Here is a 15,677-nt window from a genome sequence, read left to right as displayed (position 1 = left end):
TGAGAACAAGTTGCCTGGTGGAGGGAGCTCTGGTGTGATTGATCGTGTCTATGACTGCATGCGGTAATTCCACTAAATGTTCCACATCCCGTCCAGGGGCCAGACGAGGAGGTTCCAGAGGTCTGGGTGCGGGTGCCAGAGAGTGCCCTGTCCCTGTAAAAGAAGGTCCTTCCTCAGGGGAATTTTCCAGGGAGGTACTGTCGCGAGGAGCATAAGATCCGAGAACCAGGCCTGGGTGGGCCAGTAAGGGGCCACCAGGATGACCTGTTCCTTGTCCTCCCTGATCTTGCACAGCACCGGTGCAAGAAGGCTCACTGGGGGAAATGCGTACTTGCGCAGCCCCCGGGGCCAGCTGTGTGCCAGCGCGTCTGTCCCGAGAGGAGCTCCTGTCAGGGAGTACCAGAGTGGGCAATGGGAGTTGTCTTGGGAGGCAAAGAGATCTATCTGTGCCTTGCCGAATTGGTCCCATATCAGCTGGACCACCTGGGGGTGGAGCCTCCACTCTCCGCTGGGCGAAAACTGCCGCAACAGGGCGTCCGCCATCGTGTTGCAGATGCCAGGGATGTGATCTCGGGATGCCATGCCCATCTCGGGACTCGAGTCTGTAGCCAGTGCTGAAGCGGTCTCATATGCATTAAACCGAGCAGGGCGCCCGCGGCTGAAGATGCCATATTCCTCAGGGGCCTCTGTAATTGTTTTAGAGGAACTGCTGTGCTGGGTTTGCCACACATGGAAGTGGCGCGAACACCGCTGAAACGAGGCGGGAGCCGGGTGAACTGAATCGTATAGCAGAGTCGGATGGTCCTGGCCAGCCAGTGCGACGGATTGGGAAGTGAAAGCCATGCATCCAAGTTCCGCGCAAGGGGCACTAATGGGACGATTGCTTTTGACTTACTGGGCGGGGCTTCGCGGCGGGGGGGAGCAGGTAATAGTGCGTCGGGAGGCAGAAGAGCGTCCCGAGGGTTGGGTGCTGACAAAAGACTCAAAGCAATTACCTTGCTTGTTAGAGACTGAGGAAGAGGTCCTAGAGAGGCGTCTTCGGAACTCATCAGCGCTGGCCTGCCGGGGCTGAGCAGTCACGGGGCCGGAGGCGAGGGAACTGCGTGAGGATGCTCTCGGTGCGACGTTCTCGGCGAGCAGGCCAGGCACGGGGCACACTGGTTGGCCGGCGGCACGGCATGATGTGAGAAATCGCCTCCGTCTGCTTCTTCACCGCTGAAAACTACTGGGCCAAGTCGTCCACGGTGTTGCCGAAGAGGCCGAGCTGGGAGACGGGGGCGTTGAGAAATCGTGACTTGTCAACGCTGTGCATCTCGACCATGTTCAGGGTTGCCATCGCCCTTCCTAGTGCCTGCACTGTGACTGTCGTGGCTCTGAGAGTGAGGTCGGTGGCAGAGCGCAGTTCCTGCAGCGCGTTGGTGTCGGGACTACCCAGGTGCAGATCTGTAAGTGCCTTGGCTTGATGGACCTGAAGGAGAGCCATGGCATGGAGGGTGGAGGCGGCCTGTCCGGTGGCACTGTAGGCGCTGTAGGCTTTTGACATCATTCTACAGGCTCTGGAGGGGATCGCAACCGTCCTATCCACCTGGGGGACCCGTGGACCGCCCTGCCATCCAGGGTAGGTAGAGCGGACGAGTGGAGGGGTCGGTTATGGGTAGTAAATGGTGCCCTCTATGGCTGCGTCAGCTCATCATGCACTTCCAGGAAGAATGGTACCGGTGGGGGTGGCTGTGAGCGGTGCCAGGAGCCGAGGTACCAGTCGTCAAGCCGCGAAGGCTGTGGGGAGGACGGAGGGTTCCAGTCCAAGCCCACGCTCACGGCAGCCCTTGGCAAGCATGTCGGCCATCTGCGCATCCGCCTCAGACTGGGAAGCCCAGTTGAGTCTTCCACGTCAGACGCGGCGTCTCTCCGATGCAGTGGCTCTCCGATGCAGTGGCGATGTCATCATCCAAGTCTAGGGGCTCAAGGGAGAATGCCAGCTGGCTGTGAGGCGAGCCACACTCATCCAGAGCTTGGATGGAAGCGAGCGATCATGTCGGGGGGCGGGTGGTTCTTGGGGATTTACCTGGCAAAACGGAGCCCGTCGTTATCCCCATATCGCCTTCATCACCAGCCGGGTCATCCTCAATCCTGTGGGAAGAAGGAGGCACACGGGGGGCGACTGAAGTGGCATTCACCTTGAGGAAGGAGAGCCGTGACCGCAACGCTGCCATGGTCATGTTCTTGCAATGAGTACATGAGCCATCCACGAACGCCGCCTCAGTGTGATTGCTGCCCAGGCACACGAGGCAGCCTCTGTGGCCTTCGGTCTTGGAGAGAAATCGACCGCATCCAGGAACAACACAGGGGCGGAAAGGCATCTTGAAAAAGACGTGTCCTGAAAAGGACGTTCAACGCCGCTGTGTATTGCTCTATTTGTGAGTGGAAAACTCAAACTCTTTTAGGAGAACACTCTTTTAACAGTGAAAAGCGCTGTCGAAGCGTCCAGTGACGTAGACTGCACAGAGTGCAGAGAGAGAGAACACCAGCTGGAAACGTGCTGTAGATCCAAAAGCAATGCTTCTTGCTGACAGAGGTGTGTGAAACAGTGGTGAACTTCAGCTTGCTTGTTGCACAACCGTTCGGCTCCGAAGAAAAATATTGACTCTCACTCGCTGCCCCGCTCCCTTTTATACCCGTATGTCCGGGTGGGGCATGCAAATTCTGTCTGCCAACTTGACATTGGCCTTTTCTCAGGTTCAGAGGTACGTTTGGCGTCCCAGGAAGACCCCTTGTGTCACTTCATTCGACACAATGTCGAGTGAGTGACAGAATGGGAAATAAGGTTTTAGAATGTTTCACCAGCAAATTTTTATCAAACATACCAAATATACAGTATGCTGTCTTCTCAACTCAAACATACACATCCTCACTCAAACAAGCACACACACATACACAAACTCAGATGGTCCTGGTTAATGGTGAGACTTCAGGGCTCCTACACGTTGTATCCCCTGTGTGCTCTAGTAAACAGCATGACAGTATGTTTGATTAAGGCTGCACGCTGGAAAGAGCAGGTTTTGAGGGCACAGTAGGGGTCTGGGCTCTCTCAGGGGCCTCTGTGTGTTTACTCTGATTGTTTTAAGGTCAGAGAGAGAACACAGCAATGCGCAGAGTGTTCAGGCATCCCTGTCCTTTGACCACAGGCAACAGAATGCTTTGTACTGGAGAAAAGCTGATTGTAATATGTTTGGTATCTTGCAATGATTCTTTCAAAGAAAAAGTAAATAATTTAAGAAAAATAAGCCAAACCAAACCAAAGGTTGTAGGGTAATGGTTCTCAACTGTTGGGTAATGACCCAAAAATGGTTGCAAGTCTGTTCTGATCCGGTAATGGACAGCAGGGAAAAACAAGTCTAAATACTATAATGATTAATAAAGTTAAACTAACCATATAATCAAGCATAGTTAAGATGTTGTTGATGCCAAAAGCTGTGCAAACAATCAAACTCTAGGTTATTTTTGGTGCAAAATTATCAGTAATTTGGTAATATGGCTAATGCAAATGCAATATTAAGCTGGTACAGTAAATTTTGCTTTTGCTGTTGGTTATGCATTTACAATATTGCTCATTTTCCTATTCAGCCTGCTTCAGGTTAATAATTTTGCACTATGCTGGGCCTATGCATTTCAGGGTAATATTAACAAATTCTAATGTTTGAAATTTTTTGATGACATTTCGTATGATAAACAATTTTAGTTCTGTGTTCTGATATCACCTGTCCAAATGTAATATCTCAGACACTACCCAAAACCAGTTGAGGACCATTGAAATGTTTGTTTTCCCTCAATCTATTTATTTAGTACAGTAGATATCGAGGTTAGCAGAAGAGTCAAAATAGAGAAAGAATGTGTGTGTGTGTGTGTGTGTGTGTGAGAGAGAGAGAGAGAGAGAGAGAGAGAGAGAGAGAGAGAGAGAGAGAGAGAGAGAGAGAGAGAGAGAGAGAGAGAGTAGTAAAAAGAATGAAAAGGGAACTTTAGGAATTTGGGTGAAGGCATCTCTCCTTTGTTGCACAGCCCTCTCTCTCTCGGTTGGAGGTCAGATAAGTATATTGTAGGGAGGTTTCAACACCCAAATGCCTCAGATGGTGCACTAATGTAAATAACACTATCTCTAGACTTTGCACCTCCTTTGAATCACTCCGAATCTTCAGCGTGATCTCCCATCATGGGCACAATTTACCTGATCCTGTTGCTGCAGATCTTTATATCTTCCCGGTGGAGAAGGAAGAGGAGGACATGCTTTAGGTTGCCTGGATTTTGCACAGATATAGACCTTGTTTTTCCAGCAAAGTGAGTTATATGTTGATGTCCATTTGAAAGAAATGGAGGTGCTGGGGTGAGCTCTTAATCACTGACACAGCTGAGGAGTGAAGATCCTCTCTTACTCAAGGAAAACACGTCTATTTGTCCTATATCTCTCATTTCTTTACATGGCAAATAGATGATGAAATATCAGTGACCACATTTACTTTCACTTAAAAAACTGTTTATTCCAGGTTTTCGGTAGAAAGTGACATTCTGAAACGTCATGTAAAAAATGGTTTAACACACTCAGGTTTCTCCTGGAGAACATGGCTTATGTGGCCATGTAAATGCATTAGCGGCATTCTTACAGGTTTTTGAAGAGTGCGCATGTGCTCAAAAAAGAATGTATAGCAAACATCATTAGACTGATCCTTATCAAATCAACAAGACAACACAGTGTTAAGAATTCAAATTTCTGGAAGTACATTGGGAAAAGGGAAAAGCACATGCAACAAAATATTATGCAATTCCATATTAATGAAGATCAAACGGGTTTCATTAAGGGTAGAAGCATGAGTAATAATATTAGATGGCTTCTAAATGTTATTGAGCTCTCTCACAAAGGTAACATTGACACCCTTATTGTATCTTTAGATGTGGAGAAGGCCTTTGATCAAGCGGAGTGGCCTTATCTATTTTATAGTTTGAAAAGGTTTGGCCACTGCTATAATTTCATTAGATGGGTGCGCTTACTCTATTCTGCTCCACTCACAGCTGTTGTCACTAACAGTCATAGGTCTGATAACTTTCCTCTGTTTCTGGGCACTAGACAGGGCTGCCCCTCTTCCCATTGCTTTTCGCTATAGCAATAGAATCATTAGCAGAGGCGATTAGGGAGGGGGCGACTGTGTCTGGTATCTCGGTTGGTGTTATAAAGCATAAGATCTTCCTCTGTGCGGATGATTTCCTGCTTTTTTTGTCGGACCATGCATAGTCTGTGCCTGCATTAGTAGATATTGTTCATTCATTTGTGATGTTTTCAGGGTATAAAATACATTTCTCCAAATCTGTTGCTTTGCATTTAAGATACTCAAGCACTCGTATATTTAATACGACTTCCTTTCCATTTAAAGTTTCAAACTCTGATTTTACATATTTGAGATTTAATATTACCCCTGCAATTAGTCAACTGGCCAAAGTCAACTTTTCCCATTGCTTGATAAAATCCACAATGATTTAATTAGATAGTCTGATCTCCCTCTTTCCTGGCTCAGAAGAATTGCTGTAGTTAAGATGAATATAATGCCCAGGCTTCTTTACTCATTACAGATGATACCAATCTTATTGCAGAATAAAAGGGTAAAGGATTAACTGGATTGCTTAGTTCTTTTATATGGAATAAGTGGAAACCAAGACTAAAAGTTGCAGCTCTCCAGTTATATGGGGGGCTTGGATCTGCCAAACATTAGAAAATACCAATTGGCCTGCCAGCTCAGATTCATTGCCGAATGGTTCAGAGTGAATCCTAAATCTATTTGGCTTGATTTAGAGGCCTCACAATTATCATGCCCTTTACAAAATCTGCTGTTTGTTAGAAGTTCCAATGTAATCAAGGCACTATGTGATACCACAATTGTGTTAAAAACGTGGAAGGCCTGGTCCATTATATGTAGGATTGAGGGCAGGGCTGGCGTGTATTCCCTACTGACCCCCATTTACAATAATCCTGAGTTTATTCCTGGCATCTCATATTCCGTTTTAAGGTTTGGCACACTCATGGGTTATGTAGACTTAGTGATTTGTTAGAAGAAATTAGAAGAAATTTCCCTATTATCTTTTGAAGACTTGGTTATAAAATACAAGCTGCACAGATCCATCTTTTTCAGATTTCTCCAAATCAGGGATTATATTTTTAAAAGTACAGCCCTTGTCAATAATCGAGAAGATTCTATTAAATCCCCCTTTGAGTAAGCAGATATCTTTTATAATGCCCTTTGCTTCTATGAAGTGGCGAACATGCAAGACCTCCGAAGATTATGGGAGGGTGAGTTACAATTTACTTTAACAGATGAGGATTGGGAGCGGATCTGGAGTCAGGTGAATAAGATCTCTATTTGCAACAGGAAAAGAGCTATTCAGCTCAGGATTGTTCATAGACCGCACATCACACCGCTCCTTAGAAGTAAATTTGACCCAAGCAATGTCATTATGTCTTAAATGTAAGGTGGAAGTGCTATATTCATAGCATTTGCGACTGTTCTGTAATTAGGACTTTCTGGACAAAACGTTTTTCATTATATGAGTTGAATGTTTGGATTAGAGTTACAGTTGGACCCCTTGTTTTTAATTTTAGGTCTATCAAATAGACTTGTGTCAAACAGACTCACTATATGGTTATCCTACACCAGTGATCTCCCACAACTCAGCTACATTATAATGCTCCTGTTCCCCTCTGTTGCTCACTTCGATGTTGTGTTGAAGAAGTGACAGGGGTCTCTCTTGAGTGCAGAATATGCCTCTGATCTATGAAAAAAGGCCAATGAGAAGTAGGCAGACAGTATTTGCATACCCCGCCCCCGGACATAAAAGCGGGGAAATACGTCGAGTTCATTCAGAAATTTTCTTCGGAGCAGATGGTCGTGTATGCAGTCAGCTGCGAGTCACTGTGCTCCCCTCCAAGGCCTGTAGGACAGTAGGTCTTCACTGACTGCCAAAGCCTACAGTGCCACCGGACACGCCGCTTCCGTCCTGCATGCCATGGCCCTCCTGCAAGTCCCTCCTGCAAGTCCACCAGGCCAAGGCACTTAAAGATCTGCACGGGGGTATCCCTGATCCCGATGTGCTGCAGGAACTGCGATCAGCGACTGACCTCGCCCTCAGAGCCACGAAGGTCACAGCGCAGTCACTCGGGCAGGCGATGGCCACACTCGGGGTCCAAGAACGTCATCTGTGGCTGAACTTGGTCGAGATGTGTGAAACCGACAAAGTGTGCTTCCTCAACACCCCTGTCTCCCAGTTCGGCCTCTTCGGCAACACCGAAGTCGAGGACTTTGCCCAGCAGTTCTCCGCGGTGAAGCAGCAGACAGAGGACATCTCGCACATCCTGCCCTGCCGCAAACCTGCCGCCATGGGCCATGCCCCGTCTGCTCGCCGAGGGCGTCCTCCTGCGGCGAAGAAACGCCCTGCTCCGCCTCAACCCGGACCCAGCCCGTGCGTCGAGCACCCTGCAGGAAGCAGAAGCCACCGTCCCACAGACCCCCTCGTGGACCCGGAAGGCTCCCAGGCCTAGACGGGGCTGCGGTACCCAGATTCTCAGTAAAAGACTGTATTTTCCATGGTACGGTCCCCTTCGAGTGGACTCGCGTCTCCCTTAGGCAGCTCCAGCTGCCCTCTGGTCGCTGTGTTGTAGCAACTCCCCACTCCTTGAGGCTGGATCTACCACCGTGCCATTTTCCCACATGCGACTTGAGTGGCCCATGTGATATATTTTTCCACTTTTACCTCCCCCTTCCTGGGCAGGTGTGGTCTCCGCAGGGTCTTTTCCCCCTGAAAGAATAGGAAACTGGGTAGGACCCCCTTCCCATGATGCATGTAAGGGCCCCAGCCATTTTTTTGGCTCTATGCGAGAAACATAGATAGAAAAGAGGCCCGGCGAGGCTCGCCCGTTCCCAGGTTGGCAAGCCCCTGTTAGGGTAACCAGACGGTTTCCAATGACTTTTATGGGACATTGGGGAAAGGTACGTGCAGTCTGACACAGCTGGTCGCCTTTGCACTTGAAATACCTGCCCGCTCCTGTGTCAGTAGTACACGAACACGGCTCAACACATGGCGTGATTTTAACTGGACCCCTAGTGTCGCTTCTTCGACACAACGTCGAAGTCAGCAACAGACGGGGAATGTCTAGGTTACGTATGTAACCTCCATTCCCTGATGGAGGGAACGAGACGTTGTGTCCTCCTGGCCACGTCGCTGAGCCGAGCCACTGTGGTGGCCGGACCATTTCCGGCTCCTCAGAAAAATCCTGAATGAACTCGACGTATTTCCCCGCTTTTATACCCGTATGTCCAGGGGCAGGGTATGCAAACACTGTCTGCCTACTTCTCATTGGCCTTTTTTCATAGATCAGAGGCATATTTGGCACTCAAGAAAGACCCTGAGTGTCGCTTCTTCGACACAACGTAGGCTATCGTTCCCTCCATCAGGGAACGGAGGTTACATACGTAACCTAGACTTTTGCTTTTCATGTTATTTATTTATTTGTATTTATTTATTTATTGCACTGTATTTGCTGGGCTTTGATTGATTGTTTGTTTGGTTTTTGCTTAGGTTGTAAATGGTTGAAATGTTGATAAGAAACATAAAAAAAAGAAGTACTGAGTACTGTCCTCATTATCAGATTTCCATGTCATCATGTTAACACCACAGCTCTTACGAAGTTTGGTTTTTATTTAGCAAGTTTTCATACAGATCTAAATACATGGCAACCCTTTTATGTTTCTCTATACTGAGTCATTTGGCAGCAACAATAGAGCATTACTGTACAGAATAAAATTATAGCCTTTTTCCTGGAAAGTTATTCAATTGTGTATTTTTCTTTGTTGAGGCTGGAGGCATTTGTGCATCATTCTTTGATCCAACACATGAACTAATAAAACATTTTGTCTCTTCTCTGTCCAAATGTTAACACAGGGATGACCATATGTTAGACCCAGATAAATCAGCCTTATTGAGTGGCCAGTCTCACAAACCATTCAGATTAGAGCATTAGAGAACTAATGAGGCTGCTGGGAGCTGAGGGCCGCTTCATGTTACCTTGAACTGCAGCTCTGTGTGAAACACAAAACAGACATGTCCTGCGCTGAAAACAGTACAACAGCTGCTGTCGGAAATCAAACACAACAGCTTGCTCTTTTGTGGTGGGTTCAGCCTAATCCAAACTGTGCATTACAGTGGAAGGATTACTGTGTTGACAATGCAGGAAAAAGCTGTCTACTGACTCATTCACTGACGTGTATATATATATATATATATATATATATATATATATATATATATATATATATATATATATATATATATATAGTTTTTTTTTACGTTTTGTTTCATGTGTGCCCCCTCCACAAAGCATGGTAGAGGTTTTTGTGATTCTTCTTCGGTTCTGCAAGAACAGTGGTAAGACTATGCTGAAAAAAAATAAAGAAAGTAAATCTTAATTAATAACCTATTTTGTCTCATATTCCAGAACAAATATTACACATCATTAAAATTTATTAATTGAGAAGTAAAACTGCATAAGAGTTTAGCGCTTTTTCAGAGAATATATCTTTAATTAAGTTTATTTTCATTACCTTGTTGGCAAATAGTTCGTTTTTGTTTTAAGCACAAATCTAACTAAATTTTGTGCAGTTTATGTTCAAAACTAGAAACCAATCAATTAGTCAATTGAGTAAATAGGCTAAAATAAAATAAAAATATTTCAAGATGAATTCGCTGAAAACAAATCTTGTCTTACACCATTTTGCATCTTAAGTACATTTGTCTTGTTTTAAGCATGTTTTGATAATTTTACTAGAAAACAAGACAAAAAAATAACAATTTAACAAATTATTTATTATGTTAGTTTTTTGCAGTGCATAAGATTCAGGCTTTGTCAAAATTCACAAATCAGTTATTATGCATGTCATGAATATAGTGCTTATGATTGTCTCTGAAGCAAGTATAGATCAATACAAAGTACCATGCATTAGGGTCATTAAGTGCCCTTTGTCTTTCTGACTGACCTTGTTAAAATATTCATAAACAGCAGAAAGATTATATTGCACAGAGGACAGGAAGCAGACAGAATCCTGGGTCTATCTCTGGCCAATCACTATCCATATAGCTTGAGCTTTTAAGACAGCTCACTGGACGTTTGCAGACTACAAGACTCCTTGGCTTTTAAACCCCCATTTCCCTTTGTTTCTTCCTCTAAATAGCTTGATTATTCTTCTTAAAAGCACATTTTTGCAAATGGCATCTTGGAATTCTCTATAACAGCTTATTGCTCCAGTGCACTGTTCTAATTTTAATCAATTCTATTTTTGCATTACAATCGTAAATGGAAGGAGAAACTGATGTTTGTCTGACTAATCCCTTGACTTTCCACTCATATATCAATATAACCAGACTACCCAACACAAATTTAAATATTTTGAGAATGCCTAATTAAAGAATCTTTCAATTCTGTGGAATTTTTAGAGAGATGCTATGGATGGGTATATCTCAATCCACTTTTGTTCAGCTGTCTGGTTTTAAGCGGTGAATATATCTGCCTGAGAGAGGTTACCATTTGAATGGCAGAGGTCTTACACTTGTAGAGTTAACGCCTCGCTTGTTACTTTCTGAGGTAAAATACTCACCCGTCTATCACTCTGACAGCTCTGACAGCCATTCAGGGAACCCTGAGGTGCCCCAGTGCACAATCAAAGGGCTTTTATTGAAAGAATCCAAAACTAGCCTGTCAGGAAAGAGGGGTGGAGTCAGCTGTCATGGTGACAGCCCTGCAGTGCTAAATTATCCCAAAAGAGAGAACTCCAAGATCCTGTGTGTGGATCACTTTGAAGCCTGCGTAACTCTTGCTTGTGCTTATCTATATGTCAGGAATGTTAAAAAGAAAAGGAGTTAGTTTGTGTGAAAGTGTTTTTCATCATTTCTATCCTTTCTCCTTCTTCATCATCTTTTGTCCTCTTCCTCAAGCAATAGATATAGGAGGAATATAAATCAGAACATAAATCAGAAGATATGTTTTCAGTGTTCTATTTTTACCACTGGAGGACACTGCTGTACAGGCTCAAAAACTTTGTATTATTAATAAGTAAAAATTATGGTTTGAAATGTTCTCAGATAGTGAAGACCATTAGTATGCATGTTAGGAGTAAGTATTAACTCCATAACAACAACATTATGCATAACAACAGCAACAAACATTTCTAATATAGCTTAACCAAAGCAACTGTAACTATTGGGGAACAATTTATATGACTAATAAACATCATTAACATTAAAGAAACTTAAAGTATATTTAATAATGATGACTTCTTCAGCAGAATCACAAAATCTAAGCTTTAAAGAGCATGCATTCATTAGTTTCTTTCTCTCAAAGAGGCCAAACTCTCAAAGAACGTTTCTTTATTTTACATAGGTGAAAAACACCCCCAGAGAGTCTGTCTGATGTTGTTCATTACTGGCTTAAAAAAAACCTCATTGCAGCTGTTTCATCAGCAACACAAGGGGAGCTTTTGCTGAGGCTTGCTCTGAATCATACAGAGGGAAATTTTAAAATAAGGTCAACACTGTCATTTTGCAGGTGCTTAAGGGTCATGGTTTGGACATGCATTATGTTCACATGCATTATAATCAATAATAAAAAAAGCTAATGTGTGAAGTGCTTCTTTGATCTTGTATATCATGTCATATCCCACTATTGAAGATGGTTCAGTGCATCATTTATGAGAGAATGACAGTACAGTGTGTGTGTGTGTGTGTGTGTGTGTGTGCGTGTGTGTGTGTGCGTGTGTTCATGTGTGTATGCGTGTGTCCAAATGTCCCCATAAGGATAGTTATACCCTGAATTTTTGATGTTGTGGGAACAATTTGTCGGCCCCCATGAGTTTCTTTACATACACTGATACTCACATTGCTCTGTGACAAAATAAAACAATGAATAAATATTGCCCAGATTATGCCAAAGTTCTAGCCACTATTCGCTTTCATTGTGTGGACCTACAGAGATGAAATATTCTTCTAAAAATCTTTTTTTGTGTGTTCTGCAGAAGAAAGAAAGTCATACACATCTGGATAAATGATTAGATTTTTTTTTTTTACATTTAAAGGAGTTTCCCAAGCACTGGACTGATATAAAAAACACACTTAAAAAATGTTAACTGAAAAATGAAATTACATTAAAAGGTGCTTATTTATTACTTCAATTAGAGTTAGGACTTCACAGCCACTATTGCATGCCATTTGTACAGATAGCTGATTAGACAAAAAGAATCATTGGGAAAAGGAAAATTAATAGAAACAACTGTATAAAACATCAAGTGCATACAAAATTGTAACCTAAATTGAGACAGACAGAAGTAGAAAGGGGACAGAAATACACAGACAGATCATTCTCCAGACCCCATATGCCATTACTTTCGGAGTTTTGTTTAAGCCTGTCTTTATATGCACCGAAGAGCTGATGAAGAACTACAGTTGCGTAACACTTCATGCAGTACACATGCTCTTCCCCCAGATTAATTTTTCAACAACAAGTCAAAACGGTGAGATCTCTTTGATTGTGGCAGACGTGCAGACAGGAAAGGATGAGAACTGCAAAGGGAGACAGGCATGCTTTTCCCACCAGCTACAATTGTAACTGATCTGTGGACTGGAGCATCTTCAAAACAAAAGTCCTACTCTTGGTGCCACAAAGGCCATTGAGCTATTTGAGCCATGGAAGCTGGAGTCAGGGGTGGGGAGGTGTTTTTGAAGCAAGCTACCAGCAGTAATGGAAGAGAACATAAACAACACACAAACTTATTCATGCAGGGGAATGGAGAATGAGTGCAAGGCATATGAGAGCATTGTGAGAGTCACAGTATAAACAGGCAATGAGCTCAATAACCCTGGCAGTGAATGGTTAACTAGGGCCAATTAATAAAGAGATCTCTGTCATGAAGGCCAAGGGCACACATACAGGGTTGGGTGCACTCTGCTGTCAGCACACAGAAATGATGAAGCCCAAAATGTCCTAGCATCTAGCAGAAAACACAAGCCGAACTTAACTGGGAATTCATGAGTACACTGTTTGACTTTCATCAGGAGCAATTGTAAAGCTCATCTTGCATCATGAAACATCAAGCTTGTTTTTATATAATGCACTGTATTTTTCTTTGCCACTGAGGAGACTTGTTGAAGCTGCACATAAAGACGAGACAGGCATTGCATTGATATTGCATTTTGAATCATTATAGCAAAATGTTGAATCGGAAATAGTTGGGCATTCAAATGTTTATGTCTTGAAACAAAGTTATGTCATCACTTTTGACCTTTCATCTTAAATGTTTTCCCTTAGAGGCCCTTTGACTTTGAATGCAACAAAGGATGACAAGGGTTTCAAAAGAGGCATGGATATAGAGGTTGCATGGTAATGCCCGAGTGTGCTGTAATTAGAGGCTATAATTAAAAAACAAACAATGAAATGTGACATGGTTTCACCTATACAAATAATATGCATGCATCTTTAAAAAAAAAAAATTATAAACCTATTTTTTAAACACTTTTTTCAAACATATGTTAATCTCATTTTCTACAAGGAGCAAAACATTGAGACACAGCAGTTTACACAAAATATATTTTGCATACACTGCCATGTAATATACATAACAGTTTGCTATGGTCCCTTTTTTTTCTGACCCCAGCCCTACGTTCTTTGAAGTGTGCCAAATATATAAGCAATCTGCATATACTATGACTGACATCAAGATACATTTGTGCATACAGTAAAAAAACCTGTCATTGCTATGTTATAAATATGATCCATTTTCATTTGCACTGCAGTTAGAAAATGAATAATTAATATGACAATTTGATTCTTATATTAGGCTACGTGTTTACCAAAGCTACCGAAAGTTATTATGACAGAAATCTAGACACATAAATGAACAATTTCTATGCAAAATTAACTGTCAATGTCAGGTGTTTAGTGCAAATATGCATATATTAATGTTAATAGCCTTTTTCATACTGCCTCTTGTTTGGAAGGTTTCTTTTCATCACTTTGAATATAATTTTGTATTTTTTTTTAATCATCTTTGAATTTTTTAGGAAAAAGAAAAGTTATTCCATAATTATTATTGTTATGGAAATAGCCGTTATATTTTTCATCTCCCTCTAGAATTTATTGTTATATTCTCCATCTGTGACTGAAGCCCATGCAGTGATTTGAATCACATTCTGAGTACATGCATGCAACAAAGCAGTTTTGCTTTTTAAAGGTGCATACAGTAGTTTAAAAAGTCTTACACATTAAATGATGTATTGTGCTTTTGTGAAGAGTGATCTGAATGGTGAACACTCACATGAGATGAAGACTGTACTCCAAAGCAAACTGTTTTTAGCCAAAGCAATTATATTAATGTAGTAATAAATAACTTTAGAAATGACCTCAAACGCATAAGATGCAATGTTATTCCAGAGCTGCTGGGGGCAGCAGAGACGATCATGCTGATCCACATCGATAGATGGCAGTACAGCGAATAACACCACTGTCTAACAAAGTTACTTATATAATTAGTTCCACGTCAATAAGATTATTTTAGTTCAGATTAAATAATAATTTATCTTTTATTTTTTGCTTTGTATATACACAGTGTAGGCATTGGTTGATCATGGGTACACTGAGATCAGCCTTCGAGAAATTAAATAATGATTCAATAATTATTTGGATAATTTCATGTCCTCTGCTTTTTTCAATTCACTGAAGTCATGCTCTTAATACCTGTTCTCCTGATTTCTATGCCATTTTATTATTTTGATTTTATTTCTCAGATGCTTTTTATTTATTTATTTATTTATGTATCTTGTGTATTCTTTAAAATGTATTTGTAAAGCATTTTGAATTGCTATTGTGTATGAAATGTGCTATATAAATAAACGTTCCTTTCCTTTCCTTTTGTATGTTAGCAGAAGTTCATATAGAAAATAGAAAAGAAAAGAAAAAAATGGGCTAAATGCAGTGACATTGGAAGTAATATCTTTAAAAATGCAACATATATATATGTATGTGTGTGTGTGTGTGTGTGTGTGTGTGTGTGTGTGTGTGTGTGTGTGTGTGTGTGTGTGTGTGTGTGTGTGTGTGTACTTGTTCATTGAACTGTTGTATATAAGCAACATCACACTTGCAATTGTGTTATATGGCCATACATCAGCTACTAACTACTCTCTTAACTAATGCCAAATCACAATAGTGCTAATGTAGGGCCATATTGCACTCTTGCTCTTGTGATATTACTTAAATATATATATATATATATATATATATATATATATATATATATATATATATATATATATATATATATACATACATACCTGGACAGCATGTGAAGCTGGCACATAAAATAATTACCCCAGCTGTCATAGCAACACATGGAGCTCCTACAACCTTTTACAATGTTGAATTATAAACAAATGCAAATACATAGCATCTTTCAGCTTTTTATTATTGTTAAATACTTTTTTTAAACACAGTATGAAGCTTCAGTTTATTAAAATAAAATGTCAGAGAACAATATGGGGTTTGTTTGTTGGTAAATATAATAATTGATTCTGAATCTACAGTTAAGACATATAAAGAGTGAGCT

The sequence above is a fragment of the Xyrauchen texanus genome, chromosome 17 (assembly GCF_025860055.1).
Source record: "Xyrauchen texanus isolate HMW12.3.18 chromosome 17, RBS_HiC_50CHRs, whole genome shotgun sequence".
Taxonomy (NCBI): Eukaryota; Metazoa; Chordata; class Actinopteri; order Cypriniformes; family Catostomidae; genus Xyrauchen; species Xyrauchen texanus.
Note: the sequence above shows the minus strand (reverse complement) of the source record.